At 50.2% G+C, this 16,556-nt stretch overlaps 1 long non-coding RNA gene across 1 annotated transcript in view; it reads left to right on the top strand.

The window, feature by feature from the left end:
* The first annotated feature begins 12,224 nt into the window (after positions 1 to 12,224).
* The window catches only part of LOC137453545 (uncharacterized), a 41,118-nt gene continuing 36,786 nt past the window's right edge, over positions 12,225 to 16,556 (top strand). The window contains exons 1-2 of the long non-coding RNA XR_010990391.1: positions 12,225 to 12,462; positions 13,826 to 13,987. This is a non-coding gene — a long non-coding RNA (uncharacterized lncRNA). The remainder of the gene's footprint in view (positions 12,463 to 13,825; positions 13,988 to 16,556) is intronic.

The following is a 16,556-nucleotide window of genomic DNA, read 5'->3' as shown; positions in this document are numbered from 1 at the left end:
CTTGTTTAGAGCGTGTGGCTGAGTGTGCACGATCGAGACACAGAAGGAAAAAAAACCCAAAAAACTATGAAGCGAGAGGGAGTCTCAATCCATCCAACTCCATAGCTCTCCTGTTCAAGTAGATGTAGAAGAATAGTATTGATTTGTATGAAAGGAGGCTTTGAAATGAGCTACATGGGGTTCTGAAATATATAAGTATACAGTGTGCTTCCGTAATACAGAGTGGATTTTCTTTTGTGTGTATAATAGGGCTTTTTGCTTATTTTGTATGCTGAAAAGGTGGTACCGTGTTGCATTATACAAAATGGAAGCTGGGGCCAAGCATATGGGAACAGGGGGATCCCCTGAGAACTTAAGGTATCGTAGTGTTATCTGCGTGGAACCAGGGGAAGTTCCTAAAAGACCTTAAAATGTTAGAAATGTAGTTTGTGTGGAGCGTGCAGCTGAGCGTGGGCACGGTTGAGATGTAGAAAAAAATCTCCAAAGCGAGTTGGAGTCCTGACCTGCAGTTCTGTGATAAGCATGGCCAGAGACACACGAAGTGAAAATTTTAAATGTGAGCGTGGCCAGTAATTGTACGTTTAGGACCTTTCAGCAAAGCGAGAGCATTTTCTTTCCCTGAAAGGATGGTGGCTCTGCAAGCCTGGCTACTTCAGACTGAGCCCAGTGGGACTCAGCTCCCCTCGGTGGTGCCCGGCTCTGCTGAGGATGGCTCTTTGCTCAGCTTTTTTCTGGCTTCCTTGGGCTCTCCTCCAGGTAAGTGTCAACCTCCTCTGCTCTCTGGGGCTCTTCTGTATCAGCCTGGAACATTTGAAATGCCTGCATGTTCTTGGAGGGGATAAAAACCCCTAAGCGGCCAGCTAACCCTGACCCTCCTCCAACTCCATAGCTGTCCTGTTTAACGAGGTGTAGAAATACAGAATTAGTCTCAAAAGAGGCTTTGAAATGAGCTACATGGGGTTCTGTGTTACGTAAACTTGCAGTGTATATCTATAATACACAAAGAATGGATTTTCCTTTGTGTGTGTTCTAGGATTTTTAAATATTCATTGGCTTGGTTGTTTGTGGTTTTTTTTGTTTGTGTGTGGTTGTTTTGTTTTTTTTTTTTTTTTTTTTTTTTTTAATTTGAATGAAAAACCTTCTGAACAGAGGCCGGCTGAGGCGCTTCCCATGCACAGCAGCATGAGATAGCCCCCTAACCGGTCAGTGTTGCCACCTCTCCTAAGGGGGTCTCTGTGCATCTGTGGTGGGTGTGGGGCTACCCAAAGGGAATTTAGGGGCGTGTGGATGCCAATGGAGGGTCTCCAGTGGGCATTCTAGTGGGATGGTTAGGGCTAGTTGTGGTTGGCTGGCGGCAAGTGCCGTAGTGGTCGTCGTCGTTCTGGTATTTGTCGTGGTTGTGGTTGGCTGGTGGCAGGCGCCGTAGTAGTTGCTGTTTTTCTGGTGGTTGCTGTGGTTGGCTGGCGGCAGGTGCCATAGTATTTGTTGTTGTTGTGGTGGTTGTCGTGGTTGTGGTTGGCTGGTGGCAGGCACCGTAGTAGTAGTAGCTGTTCTGGTTGTTGTGGTTGGCTGTCGGCAAGTAACCCTAAAGGTCCGACTAAAAGATTCTCTTGGAGCCTTCTGGAGGCTCCCCACATCCCTCCATATGGCCCCAAATTCTCCAGTGATACCCTCAGACCCACCTCAGTTGCCATCAGAACCCCTTAAAAGGCGTGTTAACAGCCCACTTAGGGGCCTCTGTTGCCCTTGTGTATGGGGGAAGGAGTTTTGCTAAGCTCTGTTCAGAGGGCTTTCCATTCAAATTAAAAACAAAGAACAAATAATTCCACAACAAATAAAACAAGAAATAATAAAGACAGATGTCCCTTGATACACACAAAGGAAGGTCCCCTGTTTTTAATTGATACACCTTTTGTAGGTATGTTCTCAACATTTGTTTTGCTCTACTTTAGAATTTGCTTCTGCATTCCAGAAGCATTTGCATCTAATAGAGGAGGTCCAGTGGGGATGACTTCAAAACCTTTTCAAATAGCAATTAATACCATTATTGTCTATCAATATAAAGGGGAGAGATTTTCAGTTCGATTTTTAGTCTTGGGGTGAGTTGCCTCAGCGCTCTGAGAGACGCGAGAGGCGGCTCGGCTCCCCTCGGCAGAAAAGAGGAATAAGGGTAAAGCGTGTGGGATCGGGGGATCCCGTAACAACGTAATGTATTGTAGGATTGTCTGTGGGGAAGCAGGGGAAGTTGCTAAAAGAACCTAAAAGTGAAACTTGTGAATGGGAGCGTGGCCACTATTTGTGTGTTTAGGACCGGTCATTGTTGTTTTATTTGGTTTTGGTGTGTGTTTGGAGGGGAAAAGGGTTTCTATTTAAAAACTAAGAAACAGACGACATGCGGCGGCTCAGGTGTGGGATGTCACGAGATGAAATGATGACCTGAAATGAAAGGGTGTGGGGCTCTCTGAACTGAAAAGAGGTGAAATGCTGCAATGGTGACCTGAAATGAAATGGTGTGGGGCTCTCTGAAATGATGAAGCGCTGCAGTGCTGATGTGAAATGAAATGATGTGGGGCTCTGTGAAATGAAATGATGAAACGATGTCCTGAAATGAAACGGCTGGCTTTCTGAAATGAAATGCTGCAATGCTGTCCTGAAATGAAATGGTGTGGGGCTCTCTGAACTGAAAAGAGGTGAAATGCTGCAATGGTGACCTGAAGTGAAATGGTGTGGGGCCCTGTGAAATGAAATGATGAAACGATGACCTGAAATGAAACGGTGGGCTCTCTGAAATGAAATGGTGCAATGCTGATGTGAAATGAAATGGTGTGGGGCTCTGTGAAATGAAATGATGAAACGATGTCCTGAAATGAAACGGTGGGCTCTCTGAAATGAAATGCTGCAATGCTGACGTGAAATGAAATGGTGTGGGGCTCTGTGAAATGAAATGCTGCAATGCTGAAGTGAAATGAAATGGTGTGGGGCTCTGTGAAATGAAATGCTGAAATACTGCAATGCTGACCTGAAATGAAAGGGTGTGGGGCTCTCTGAACTGAAAAGAGGTGAAATGCTGCAATGCTGACCTGAAATGAAATGGTGTGGGGCTCTCTGAAATGATGAAGCACTGCAATGCTGATGTGAAATGAAATGGTGCGGGGCCCTCTGAAGTGAAATGGTGCGGGGCCCTCTGAAATGAAACGGTGCGGGGCTCTCTGAAATGAAATGATGACCTGAAATGAAATGGTGTGGGGCTCTCTGAAATGAAATGCTGCAATGCTGACCTGAAATGAAAGGGTGTGGGGCTCTCTGAAATGATGAAGCGCTGCAATGCTGATGTGAAATGAAATGGTGCGGGGCTCTCTGAAATGAAATGATGACCTGAAATGAAAGGGTGTGGGGCTCTGTGAAATGAAATGCTGCAATGCTGACCTGAAATGAAATGGTGTGGGGCTCTCTGAAATGATGAACTGCTCCAATGCTGACGTGAAATGAAATGGTGCGGGGCTTTCTGAAACGAAATGGTGGGCTCTCTGAAATGAAATGCTGACCTGAAATGAAATGGTGTGGGGCTCTCTGAAATGAAATGCTGCAATGCTGACCTGAAGTGAAATGGTGTGGGGCGCTCTGAAATGAAATGCTTCAGTGCTGACCTGAAATGAAATGGCGTGGGGCTCTCCGAATTGAAATGCTGAAATGCTGCAATGGTGACCTGAAATGAAAGGGTGTGGGGCTCTGTGAAATGAAACGCTGCAATGGTGTGGGGTTCTCTGAAATTAAGAGGTGAGATGTTGAAATGGTGACCTGGAATGCAATGTTGAGTGTGGGCACAATGGAGACGTAGAGAAAAATCTAGTAACTGAGTTGGAGTCATGATCTGTGGTTCCATGTCTCTGTGACAGCATGGCCAGAGACACATGAAAATTGTAAATGGGTGTGTGGCCAGTAATTGTATGCCTAGGACCAGTCAGCAAAGTGAGAGAGCCTAAAAGGATGGTGGCTCTGTCAGGCTGGGCTACTTCAGACCTTGCTCGGTGGGGCTCAGCTCACCACGGTGGTTCCCGGCTCTGCTGAGGTCAGCTCTTTGCTCAGATTTTTCCTGGTTTCTTTGGACTCCCTTCCAGGTAAGTGCCAGCCTCTGCTGCTCTCAGCTTGTTGGAAATGCTTGCATGTTCTTGGAGGGGATTAAAATCCCTAGGAGGCCAGCTAACCCTGTCACCCATCCCCTCCAACTTCATAGATCTCCTGTTCAACTGGGTGTAGAAGCGCAGTATTAATTTGTCTGAAAAGAGGCTCGGCTCCTCGGCTGGGCTCGGCTCGGCTCGGCTCCTCGGCTGGGCTCGGCTCGGCTCGGCTCCTCGGCTGGGCTCGGCTCGGTTCGGCTCCTCGGCTGGGCTCGGCTCGGCTCGGCTCCTCGGCTGGGCTCGGCTCGGCTCGGCTCCTCGGCTGGGCTCGGCTCGGCTCGGCTCCTCGGCTGGGCTGGGCTCGGCTCCGCTCCTCGGCTGGGCTCGGCTCGGCTCGGCTTCTCGGCTCGGCGGCTCGGCTCGGCTCGGCTCGGCGGCTCGGCTCGGCGGCTCGGCTCGGCTCGGCTCCTCGGCTCGGCTCGGCTCCTCGGCTCGGCTCGACTCCTCGGCTCGGCTCGGCTCCTCGGCTCGGCTCGGCTCCTCGGCTCGGCTCCTCGGCTCGGCTCGGCTCGGCTCGGCTCCTCGGCTCGGCTCGGCTCCTCGGCTCGGCTCCTCGGCTCGGCTCGGCTCGGCTCCTCGGCTCGGCTCGGCTCCTCGGCTCGGCTCGGCTCCTCGGCTCGGCTCGGCTCCTCGGCTCGGCTCGGCTCCTCGGCTCGGCTCGGCTCCTCGGCTCGGCTCGGCTCCTCGGCTCGGCTCGGCTCCTCGGCTCGGCTCGGCTCCTCGGCTCGGCTCGGCTCCTCGGCTCGGCTCGGCTCCTCGGCTCGGCTCGGCTCCTCGGCTCGGCTCGGCTCCTCGGCTCGGCTCGGCTCCTCGGCTCCTCGGCTCGGCTCCTCGGCTCGGCTCCTCGGCTCGGCTCCTCGGCTCGGCTCCTCGGCTCGGCTCCTCGGCTCGGCTCCTCGGCTCGGCTCCTCGGCTCGGCTCCTCGGCTCGGCTCCTCGGCTCGGCTCCTCGGCTCGGCTCCTCGGCTCGGCTCCTCGGCTCGGCTCCTCGGCTCGGCTCGGCTCCTCGGCGCCTTCTCAGATGCCATCAGAACCCCTTGAAAGGTATTGTGGCAGCCCAGTTAGGGGCTTCTCTTGCCTTCGTGCATGGGGAAGCAGCTTTGCTGGGCTCTGTTCAGAGGGCTTTGCGTTCAAAATAAAAACAAAAGAGCAAGTAAGTCCATGACAAATTAAAAAAAAAAAATGATAAATGCCTTCCTGATTACACACAAGGGAAGGTCCCTGGTTTTTAATTCATACACCTTTTATAGGTATGTCTGCAATATCCGTTTTGTTCTACTTAGAATGTGCTTCTAAAACTTAGAAGTTTTTGCATCTAATGGAAGAGATCCAGTGGGGGTGATTTCAAAGCCTTTTGTCATAGCAATTAATACCATTCTTGACTATCTATAAAGAGAGGGCTTTTTTTTTTTCACTTTGATTTTTTGTCTTAGGGGGCAGCGTGTCTCGGTTCCCTGTGGCGGCTCATGCGGTGCGCTCTGTGAAACAATGGTGCGCTCTGTGAAACAATGGTGCGCTCTGTGAAATGGATCCCTTGAGATCTTAATGAATTGTAGGATGGTTTGTGTAGAATCAGGGGAAGTTCCTCAGAGTACTTTAAATGTTTGACACTGATGTTATGAGCGTGCGGGGAGCGTGTGCAAGACCGAGACGTAGAAAATAGCTACGAAGCGAGCAGGAGTCCCGATCTGCGGTTCCACGTCTTCATGAGGAGCGTGGCCAGAGACGGACGAAGCGAAAGTTGTCAACGGGCGTGTGGCTAGTAATTGTATGTGTAGGACCGGTCAGTAAAGAGAGACATTTTTCTTTCCCTAGAAGGATGGTGGCTCCATCAAGCCTGGCTGCTTTAGACCGGGCTCGGTGGGGCTCAGCTCCTCTTGGTGGTGCCAGGCTCTGCCAAGGTTGGCTCTTTGCTCAGCTTTTTTGATGTCCTTGGGTTCCCCTCCAGGTAAGTCCATGCCTCTGCTGCTCTCTGGGGTTCTTCTGTATCAACCTGGAATGTTTGAAATGCCTACATGGTCTTGGAGGGGATTAAGACCCCTAGGAGGCCAGCTCACCCTGACCCCTCTCCTCCAACTCCCTAGCTCTCTTTTTTAACGAGGTGTAGAAGTGTGGTATTCATGTGTCTGAAAAGAGGCTTTGAAATGAGCTACACGGGGTTCTGGAATACGTAAGCTTGCAGCGCGTCCGTGTCATACACAAGGAGTGCTTTTTCCTTTGCGTGTGTTGTAGGGTTATTAAATATTTACTGATTTGGGCGTGTCTGTTTTTTCTTTCTTTTATTAGACTGGAAAGCCTTCCGAACAGAAGCTGTCTGAGCTCCTTCCCATGCACAGCGGTAACAAACTGTGTTGCTGCTGAACGCTGTAAACTCACTGTGGGGCTGCCGAACGCTGTAAGCTAACAAACTGCAGGGCTGCCGAACGCTGTGTCCCTTAGGGATGTAATGAATTGTAGGATGGCTTGTGTGGAGGCAGGGGAGGTTCCTCCTATGTTTGACACCCTGTTGATGTTTGAGCGTGTGGGTGAGAGCAGGCACGGCAGAGACGTAGAAAGTAGCTACGAAGCAAGCGGGAGTCCCGATCTGCAGTTCCACGTCTTCGCGAGGAGCGTGGCCAGAGACGGACGAAGCGAAAGTTGTGAATGGGTGTGTGGCTAGTAATTGTATGTGTAGGACTGGTCAGTAAAGAGAGAGCATTTTCTTTCCCTAGAAGGATGTCGGCTCCGTCAAGCCCGGCTACTTTAGACTGGGCTCGGCTGGGCTCAGTTCCCCTCGGCGGCTCCGTTGAGGTCGGCTCTCTGCTCAGCTTTTTGGATGTCCTTGGGTTCCCCTCCAGGTAAGTCCAAGCCTCTTCTGCTCTCTGGGGTTCTTCTGTATCAACCTAGAAGGTTTGAAATGCCTGTATGTTCTTGGAGGGGATTATGACCCCTAGTAGGCCAGCTAACCCTGAACCCTCTCCTCCAACTCCACGGCCCTCTTGCTTAAGAGGTGTGGAAGTGTGGTATTCATCTGCCCGAAAAGGGGCTTTGAAACGAGCTCCACGGGGTTGCAGAATACGTAAGCTTGCAGCGTGTCTGTCTAATATGCAAGGAACGCTTTTTCCTTTGCGTGCGTTGTAGGGTTTTTAAGTATTCACTGACTTGGGCGTGTCTGGTTTTCTGTCTTTTATTAGAATGGAAAGCCTTCTGAACAGAAGCTGGCTAAGCTCCTTCCCACGCTCAGCGGTAACAAACCGTGTTGCCGCCGAACTCTGTAAACTGAAAGCGTTGCCGCTGAACACTGTAAGCGGACTGTGCTGCCGCCGAACTCTGTAAGTCTACTGTGTTGCTGCCGAACTCTGTAAGCTGAAAGTGTTGCTGCCGAACTCTGTAAGCGGACAGTGTTGCTGTTGAACTCTGTAAGCGGACTGTGTTGCCGCCAAACTCTGTAAACTGACAGTGTCGCCGCCGAACTCTGTAAACTGAAAGTGTTGCCGCTGAACTCTGTAAGCGGACTGTGCTGCCGCCAAACTCTGTAAGTCTACTGTGTTGCTGCCGAACTCTGTAAGCTGAAAGTGTTGCTGCCGAACTCTGTAAGCGGACAGCGTTGCTGTTGAACTCTGTAAGCGGACTGTGTTGCCGCCAAACTCTGTAAACTGACAGTGTCGCCGCTGAACTCTGTAAACTGACAGTGTCGCCGCTGAACTCTGTAAACTGACAGTGTCACCGCTGAACTCTGTAAACAGACTGTGTTGCCGTTGTACTCTGTAAAGTGAAAGTGTTGCCGCTGAACTCTGTAAACGGTCTGTGTTGCTGCTGAAACCTGTAAACTCATGGTGTTGCTGTTGAACCCTGTGAACTGACAGTGTTGCCGCTGAACCTTGTAAACTGACTGTGTCGGTCCTAAACCCTGTGTCCCTTAGGGACGTAATGAATTGTAGGATGGCTTGTGTGGAGGCAGGGGAGGTTCCTGCTTTGGTTGACACCCTGTTGATGCTTTGAGCGTGCGAGTGAGAGCGGGCACGACTGAGACGTAGAAAATAGCTACAAAGCGAGCGGGAGTCCTGATCTGTGGTTCCACGTCTTCGTGAGGAGCGTGGCCAGAGACGGACGAAGCGAAAGTTGTCAACGGGCGTGTGGCTAGTAATTGTATGTGTAGGACCGGTCAGTAAAGAGAGACAATTTTCTTTCCCTAGAAGGATGGTGGCTCCGTCAAGCCTGGCTACTTTAGACCGGGCTAGGTGGGGCTTGGTGGTGCCAAGCTCTGCCAAGGTTGGCTCTTTGCTCAGCTTTTTTGATGTCCTTGGGTTCCCCTCCAGGTAAGTCCATGCCTCTGCTGCTCTCTGGGGTTCTTCTGTATCAACCTGGAATGTTTGAAATGCCTGCATGGTCTTGGAGGGGATTAAGACTCCTAGGAGGCCAGCTCACCCTGACCCCTCTCCTCCAACTCCCTAGCTCTCTTTTTTAACGAGGTGTAGAAGTGTGGTATTCATGTGTCTGAAAAGAGGCTTTGAAATGAGCTACACGGGGTTCTGGAATACGTAAGCTTACAGCGCGTCCGTGTCATACACAAGGAGTGCTTTTTCCTTTGCGTGTGTTGTAGGGTTATTAAATATTTACTGATTTGGGCGTGTCTGTTTTTCTTTCTTTTATTAGACTGGAAAGCCTTCCGAACAGAAGCTGTCTGAGCTCCTTCCCATGCACAGCGGTAACAAACTGTGTTGCTGCCAAACGCTGTAAACTCACTGTGGGGCTGCCGAACGCTGTAAGCTAACAAACTGCAGGGCTGCCGAACTCTGTGTCCCTTAGGGATGTAATGAATTGTAGGATGGCTTGTGTGGAGGCAGGGGAGGTTCCTCCTATGTTTGACACCCTGTTGATGTTTGAGCGTGTGGGTGAGAGCAGGCACGGCAGAGACGTAGAAAGTAGCTACGAAGCGAGCGGGAGTCCCAATCTGCAGTTCCACGTCTTTGCGAGGAGCGTGGCCAGAGACGGATGAAGCGAAAGTTGTCAATGGGAGCGTGTGCAAGACTGAGACGTAGAAAATTGTTACGAAGTGAGCGGGAGTCCCGATGTGCAGTTCCACGTCTTCGTGAGGAGCGTGGCCAGAGACGGATGAAGCAAAAGTTGTGAATGGGTGTGTGGCTAGTAATTGTATGTGTAGGACTGGTCAGTAAAGAGAGAGCATTTTCTTTCCCTAGAAGGATGTCGGCTCCGTCAAGCCCGGCTACTTTAGACTGGGCTCGGCCGGGCTCAGTTCCCCTCGGCGGCTCCGTTGAGGTCGGCTCTCTGCTCAGCTTTTTGGATGTCCTTGGGTTCCCCTCCAGGTAAGTCCAAGCCTCTTCTGCTCTCTGGGGTTCTTCTGTATCAACCTAGAAGGTTTGAAATGCCTGTATGTTCTTGGAGGGGATTATGACCCCTAGTAGGCCAGCTAACCCTGACCCCTCTCCTCCAGCTCCAAGGCCCTCTTGTTTAAGAGGTGTGGAAGTGTGGTATTCATCTGCCCGAAAAGGGGTTTTGAAACGAGCTCCACGGGGTTGCGGAATATGTAAGCTTGCAGCGTGTCTGTCTAATATGCAAGGAACGCTTTTTCCTTTGCATGCGTTGTAGGGTTATTAAGTATTCACTGACTTGGGCGTGTCTGGTTTTCTGTCTTTTATTAGAATGGAAAGCCTTCTGAACAGAAGCTGGCTAAGCTCCTTCCCACGCTCAGCGGTAACAAACCGTGTTGCCGCCGAACTCTGTAAACTGAAAGCGTTGCCGCTGAACTCTGTAAGCGGACAGCATTGCTGTTGAACTCTGTAAGCGGACTGTGTTGCCACCAAACTCTGTAAGTGGACTGTGTGGCGGTTGAACTCTGTAAACTGACAGTGTCGCCGCTGAACTCTGTAAACTGACAGTATCGCCGGTGAACTGTGTAAACAGACTGTGTTGCCGTTGTACTCTGTAAAGTGAAAGTGTTGCCGCTGAACTCTGTAAAGTGAAAGTGTTGCCGCTGAACTCTGTAAACGGTCTGTGTTGCTGCTGAAACCTGTAAACTCATGGTGTTGCTGTTGAACCCTGTGAACTGACAGTGTTGCCGCTGAACCTTGTAAACTGACTGTGTCGGTCCTAAACCCTGTGTCCCTTAGGGACGTAATGAATTGTAGGATGGCTTGTGTGGAGGCAGGGGAGGTTCCTGCTATGGTTGACACCCTGTTGATGCTTTGAGCGTGCGAGTGAGAGCGGGCACGACTGAGACGTAGAAAATAGCTACGAAGCGTGCGGGAGTCCCGATCTGCGGTTCCACGTCTTCGCAAGGAGCGTGGCCAGAGACGGACGAAGCGAAAGGTGTCAATGGGAGCACGGCCAGTCACGGAATCTGCAGCATTAGTCCTTGTTGCACTTCATTGTGGTTTGGTGTAGGATGCGTATATGGTTTCTAGTACTAATAAACTAAGAAACAAAATCAGGGCAAGGAACTAGCGACATCCTTCTGAAAACAAATGAAGGAAGGTCCCCTGCCTAAGGGAAGAACATGGCATATTTCTAAACTGTGTGTTGTAGTATGTGCAATTTGTTTTTACATGCTAGAAGCCTTTGCAGGTAAGTGAGGAGAAGGACAGGGGTGCTAGCTAAAGCTTTCTAAATGCCCAGTAATAGCATTTGTGAGTATGGAGGTAGGGAGGAGAGATTATTCAGGCGGAGATTAGGGGAAGGGGCGGATGGGCAACTTAGGGTCCGGGTGAGGATTGCGTTTGGGGTCGGGGTTAACGATAGTGTGGTGGTCAGGGGGTTTAGGGTTTGCGTCGTGGACGGCACCAGGGTGAGGGTACAGGGGCCGGCGGACGTAGGGTTAGGGGGTTGGGGTTATGGGGTTAGGGTTAGGGGTGGTGGCAAAGGGGGTGGCAAAGAGACTTCCCTTGTTTCCAGTGTGGAAAACCCCTTGTTTGTCCCCTGACCCCAGAAGCTTCTCACAGGTGCTGTGTTCCTCACTAACAGCAAGGCTGCGCTCGGCCCCTGGGGATGCTGCAACCGGAGCAGAGAAGCTGTGTTCCTGGCAGTTCTCTCTCCACCTGGATCAGGATGAAGGTGCAGGCCATTGCTCTGCAGCTAGGCACTGCTGAGAGCTGCAGCTGGTACCCAGATCAAAGACAGCTTTGTCTCTAAGGCCAGTGCTGCCGTGCCGCGGCGTGTGCCGCCCCGTGGGAGCTAATTTCTGCAGCCTAACTGCTCTGAATGCTCGAAAATTCTTAGGGGAAGAGCGGAGAGCGGAGAGCTTGACTCGAGCATCGCTATGGATCCAGCGCCTGCGCCCTAGCCCGGCTCTGCTCGCGCCAGGGGGGCAGCGTCCCGGTCGTCGCTATGGATACGGCTCCTGCGCCGCAGCGGGTCCGGTCCCGTGCACGCGCCCTCCTCACGGACTGCGCCCCGCTTTTCTGGCGGGGGGGGGCGGGTGCTGCGCAGAGCAGCTTTGGAGCTGGACCGGTCGCGGAGAGCCCTGATTCGGCGCATGACGTCGTTCTGTGCCCCAGGGTGCCTGCGAACCGCCGTCCTTTGGCGGGGCAAGGGGTCCTGGCGCATTCGGGGAGGTTGCAGTGCGGTTTCCGGTGTCGCTGCTGGCCCGGGACTCCCAGGTGTGTTCCTTCCGGCGTCTGAAGGTGGTCTGGGGCCATCGGCAGGGCTTTTGGGGGTGACAGAGGAGGTCTGGGGGCACCTAAAAGGGTCTGGGGATATGTAAAGTTCTGGTGGGGCCATCTGAAAGGATCAAGGGTCGTGGAGAGGCAGCTGGGCACCTCCGACGGACACTTTGGGAGGTCTCTGCAGGCTCCCGTGGGAGCTGGGGGTGTCTCGGGGTGGGTTTGGTTTTATGCTGCAAACAGCGTTGATAATGCAGGGACGTTTTAATTCCCACTGAGCGCATTGCATATTCAGCAAGGATTTTCTAATTTAGCAAGGCTATGTCACATGCTCAGCCAGAAGACTGGAGGGCAGGTTGGCCGGTGGACTACTCTCCAGGACTGGATTGACCTTACTCAGCTGATGGTGAGCAACAGCCTTCATTTCCATTCCTTATCCTCCTTAGGACTTCTGCTATTGTTATTATTGCTCTTATTATTGGTATTACTATTATTCCTACCCCTGAGTTTTCTCACTTTCCCCCTTCCAGTTGTCTTCCCCCCACATCCTGCTGTGTGATGCTTGTTTGCTAGCTGGCGAGTGCCCTCAGGGCTGTGCCGGACACAGAGCCTGCTTGTGTCATCTGCCTTAGGCACGCTCATGTGAATCCAGCATTCAGAGAGGCGCTGCCTGTTGGAAAGATAAAGGTGAGCCAATTCAGTCCTAGCAATGTGATGTCTGCAGGTAGCCAGCAGCTTGGCATGTTCTCCTGAGCTCAGAGCCAGACAGCAGGATGTCTCATCTAGGCTCAGAAACTCAGGTGCTAAGAGTGACCTGTGATAAAAGCTGTGAACAATTGAATTGACATGTCAGTAGGGTTTGGACACAGGGTCATGGAAGTCTCAGTGGGACAGACGCTCCAGTTTCGGAAGCCTGTATTTCATGTTGCAAGGAGGTTGTTCTACAGCTGAACACAGCTGTGTGTGTACAGCCGTGAAGTGCAAACCAAATGATTTCCCGAGCTCATCTGAATCCCAGAGCTCATGAAATTCAGGCCTGCCTTCCTGGAGTGTTGGATCTCTCAAGGGGAAAATTGAAGAGGAGGAGAACTCTTTAGCTTTCTCTCTCTTTTCTTTCCCTCGATACACTTTGTCTTGCTTGGCTTTGAATCACAACTGTGACGTTCGGTTAGGTGGTGAATGTGTACTAGGTGGTACGACACCAAAAGAAGGAAAAAAGAACAGGAATAATTTGCGTTATAGATGACTCCAGGTAAAAGTTTTTGGTAACAGTTTTATTGGCACTAAAAGATCATAAAAAGGAAATAAAGTGCAATAAAAGGCAAGCAAAGCAGCGCGCTGGGCTTGAGAGGGGACAAAACTCCACCTCCACAGCAGCCTTACAATAGTTTTCTTCATCTTCTATAGTTACATCATCTACATAAGCAAACTTATGCTCAACAGAAGGCAGGCATGTGATAATGAGTCTTAGAGTAGGCGGTCACATCCCTTCTCCCCACATTCGGGTGGTAAGGGTCAATGTATCCGTTTTCTCACGTGCACAATTTTGCAGGCTTCTTATCTGAAGAAAACAAATTCCTAGGTCTGAATGTTTATCTTTAAGATAAGCTCTGCCTCAGCCGTGATGTCTCCAACTAACCAGACAGTATCCTTGCAAGTCTGCAAGATATGTTTCTTTCCCTTTGCTCTCAAAACAGGCCTCACAAGATCCTGACCCTTAATCCCAGGGCACTCTAAGTCTTATAATTTTAAACATAGATCACCAGTATATTCATCACAATTTGTCATAAAAACCCCACAATTCCTGTAGGATTTCAAGTTCCTGCTTGATAATATAAAGCAGTCTGTGCTTTGTTGGTTGTTTTAGTTTCCTTGCTGTGCTGCAAAGATTTTGAGAGGAATTTCTAGGTATTAACTACAGCCAGGGCAATCCTTCAAGTGCCCTAGGAATGCAGTGAAAACCTTTTGGGAATTGTTCCTGCTCTGTTACTCCTCAAGCTATGAGCAGACACACAGACAGTTGTTAACAGACTTTCTTTGATCATCCCAGGTCTGGTGTGCTGGGACTGGCAGGATTTTCCTGAGCTGTCCACGTACAGTTTCTGTCGACACTCTTCAGCTCGTACATCCGGTTTGCTGACAGAGGGTGTGGGGTTTGTGGGGCCCGGCAGCGAGAGTTTTCCAAAGAGGAGCTCTTCAGGGCAGCTCCAAGGTTAGGTTTGGATTCTCCTGGAGTCGCACACAGAACGAGTCTCACGATTCCAGTGGTCTAATTTCATAGCTGCATTTTCTTCTCTCTGCCTAGGTGAGAGGATGACCTCACTAAAGAAGAGAGATAGCCTGAGCTGTACAGGAACCTTGAACCCAAGCAGGCAGTGCCTTCTGTGAGTACAAGCTGTCCTTGCTCAACGTGGAACTAGTTGAGAGCTGAAGCCAGACCACACCATAATTCCCTCAGCTTCCTCTTCTGCAGATTAAACAGTCCCAGTTCCTTCAGCCACTCCTCATAAGACTTGTTATCCAGACCCTTCACCAGCTTTGTGGCCCTTCTCTGGGGACACTCTCTCACCTCTGTGTGCTGGGGAACACCACTTCTGCTGGGCCAGCCACCAGCTGGGTTTAACTCTGTTCCCCACTGCTCTTGGGGCCCAGCCATCCATCCTGTTCTGCTGTCCAGCAGTCCCTTTGAAAAAAAATCCATCTGAAAAAAGAAGTAGCAGAGAAGGAAAGTTGAAGCTGCAAAGATTGCAGTCCCCTCAGTTGTTGAGGATTGTTTTGAGCAAGAGGGGCCTTGGGTCCCAGGAACGCCTGTGCAATTCAGGCTTTGAAGAATTCTCTGTGATAATATAGTGGCGGAGTAAGAGATGTGAGAAAGTGCTGATTGCTTGGTATGCTGAAGTCCAGCTGCCTCTGAGATGGGAGGCAAGCAAGATAAGGAGGAGGCGAGATCTGGGGAAGAGAGCAATTAGACCGGATAGAAGAATTCCACAGAGTTGTGAAAACAATGATGTAACCTTTTAGAGAGCAACCACTAGTATGTTGCCAAGTGGGCATAATTATAGCAGACTGTATATAAGACGTGTCTGATGCTCAATAAAGTTGGATTCCGCTGATCAAATTGGTCGAATAAGCGGCCCCTTCTTGTGGCAAATGGCGCTCGAACACGGGACCCTAATGAAGACAAAGGTTTAGGGTCTAAGAAGTTCTTCGGGACTTGGGAGATTCGGAGTAAGCCGGAGGCAAGAAGAAGGCCGGCCCGGGATAGCAGTACCGGAGGCTGCAAGAAAAGGGAAGACAGCCTTGAAGCCGAAGACGCTGTAGAGCCGGGAACTGCTTAAACGAGGACTTAAATGAGGACTGTGCGCACGGGTATTAACGTTTAAATACGGACATGGATAGGCAGGCAGCGTATGATTTATTTATATGCTTTTTAGAAAAGCGACAGTGTAAGTTAAATTTTAAAAAGGAGTTGGTGCCGCTTTTAAGCTATGCAGAAGAGTTAGGATATTTTAAGGATCCAACTGAGGTGTTTCAAAGATTGCAGTGGAAAAAGTCTGGACAAGACTTGTGGCTGCGTGGGTTAGATGATGAAAAACGAGCAAAGGAGTGTGGAAAATGGTGGAAGATGGTTATGACAGCACTGGATCAGCATCATGCTGAGCAAATGGCAGCTTATCAAGCCAGGGTACGATTAGATCATACGGACCCAAATGGAGCAAGTGTTACACATGCTGGGTTGCCTTTGTCAGAAGAGGTTCAGGATTATTTAAGAAAGGAGAAGGCTGCGTGTGTAAAAGGACTAGGTGGCAGAGTTGAATTACAATCTGTAACACAGGACTCTGCTGAGGAGCCTTCCCCGTCTCTTTTAGCTGAGCAAATTGTACAGGAGAAGAAAGTAGGTGAGGGAGAGGAGACAAACAGGGCGGTAGATCCTAGAGGTGGTGTTAAAGATCATGCAAGAAAGCACGCAGAGTATTGGCAAAAGGTTGCAGAACACTTAAATGCCGAAGGAGATCAGGAAGGGCTTAGCTGGCTGACTGCTTCACATCAAGCTTTTCCAGTAATGTATACACAGGTCCCTGGGGAGCAAAATGTTCAGGCTGATGTAACTCAATTGCCATGGAAATTGTTATCTCAATTAAGACAGACTGCGAGTCAGTTTGGGATTCAATCTGAACCAGCTAGACAGATGATTGATTTTATTTATATGAACTATAATATGTTACCTAGAGATTCTTATAATGTTATGAAGCTGATCCTAACAGCATCTCAATTTATGACATTTTTGAATGAGTGGGAACACCTAGCTGGACAATCAGCTGGAGTACAAAGACAGCAAAACGATCCATTATTTGGTGTAACAGTAGATCAGTTGTGTGGAACGGGACAGTATGAGAGACCAGAGTTACAGGCACTTTTACAGCCGCCTGTTTTGCAAGCATCAGCCCAGATAGTAAGGAGGGCTTTTGAACAGCAGAAGGATGGAAATGCAAATCATCACTATATGGGAACTAAGCAAGGTAGACAGGAACCTCTTGGTGAATTTGTAGATAAGTTGCTTGCCGCACTTAGAGCAGCAAACGTAGGAGAAGGTATCCGAGAGGCAATTTTAAGGCAGTGTTTAATGCAGAATGGGAACCAACAGACGCAACAGCTTATTACATCAGCAGATCCTAGATGGACGGTAGCCGAATTGTTGCAGAGGGCTCAGGACTTGCCAAGCAATCCGATGGCTATGTTGACGGAGGTGATTGATAAGAGATTACAAAAACAGGCTGAGG

This window comes from Melanerpes formicivorus, unplaced genomic scaffold (genome assembly GCF_026170545.1).
Source record: "Melanerpes formicivorus ecotype bairdi unplaced genomic scaffold, bMelFor1.0.p_v2 SCAF_68, whole genome shotgun sequence".
Lineage (NCBI taxonomy): Eukaryota > Metazoa > Chordata > Aves > Piciformes > Picidae > Melanerpes > Melanerpes formicivorus.
This window is presented reverse-complemented; position numbering and strand designations above follow the sequence as displayed.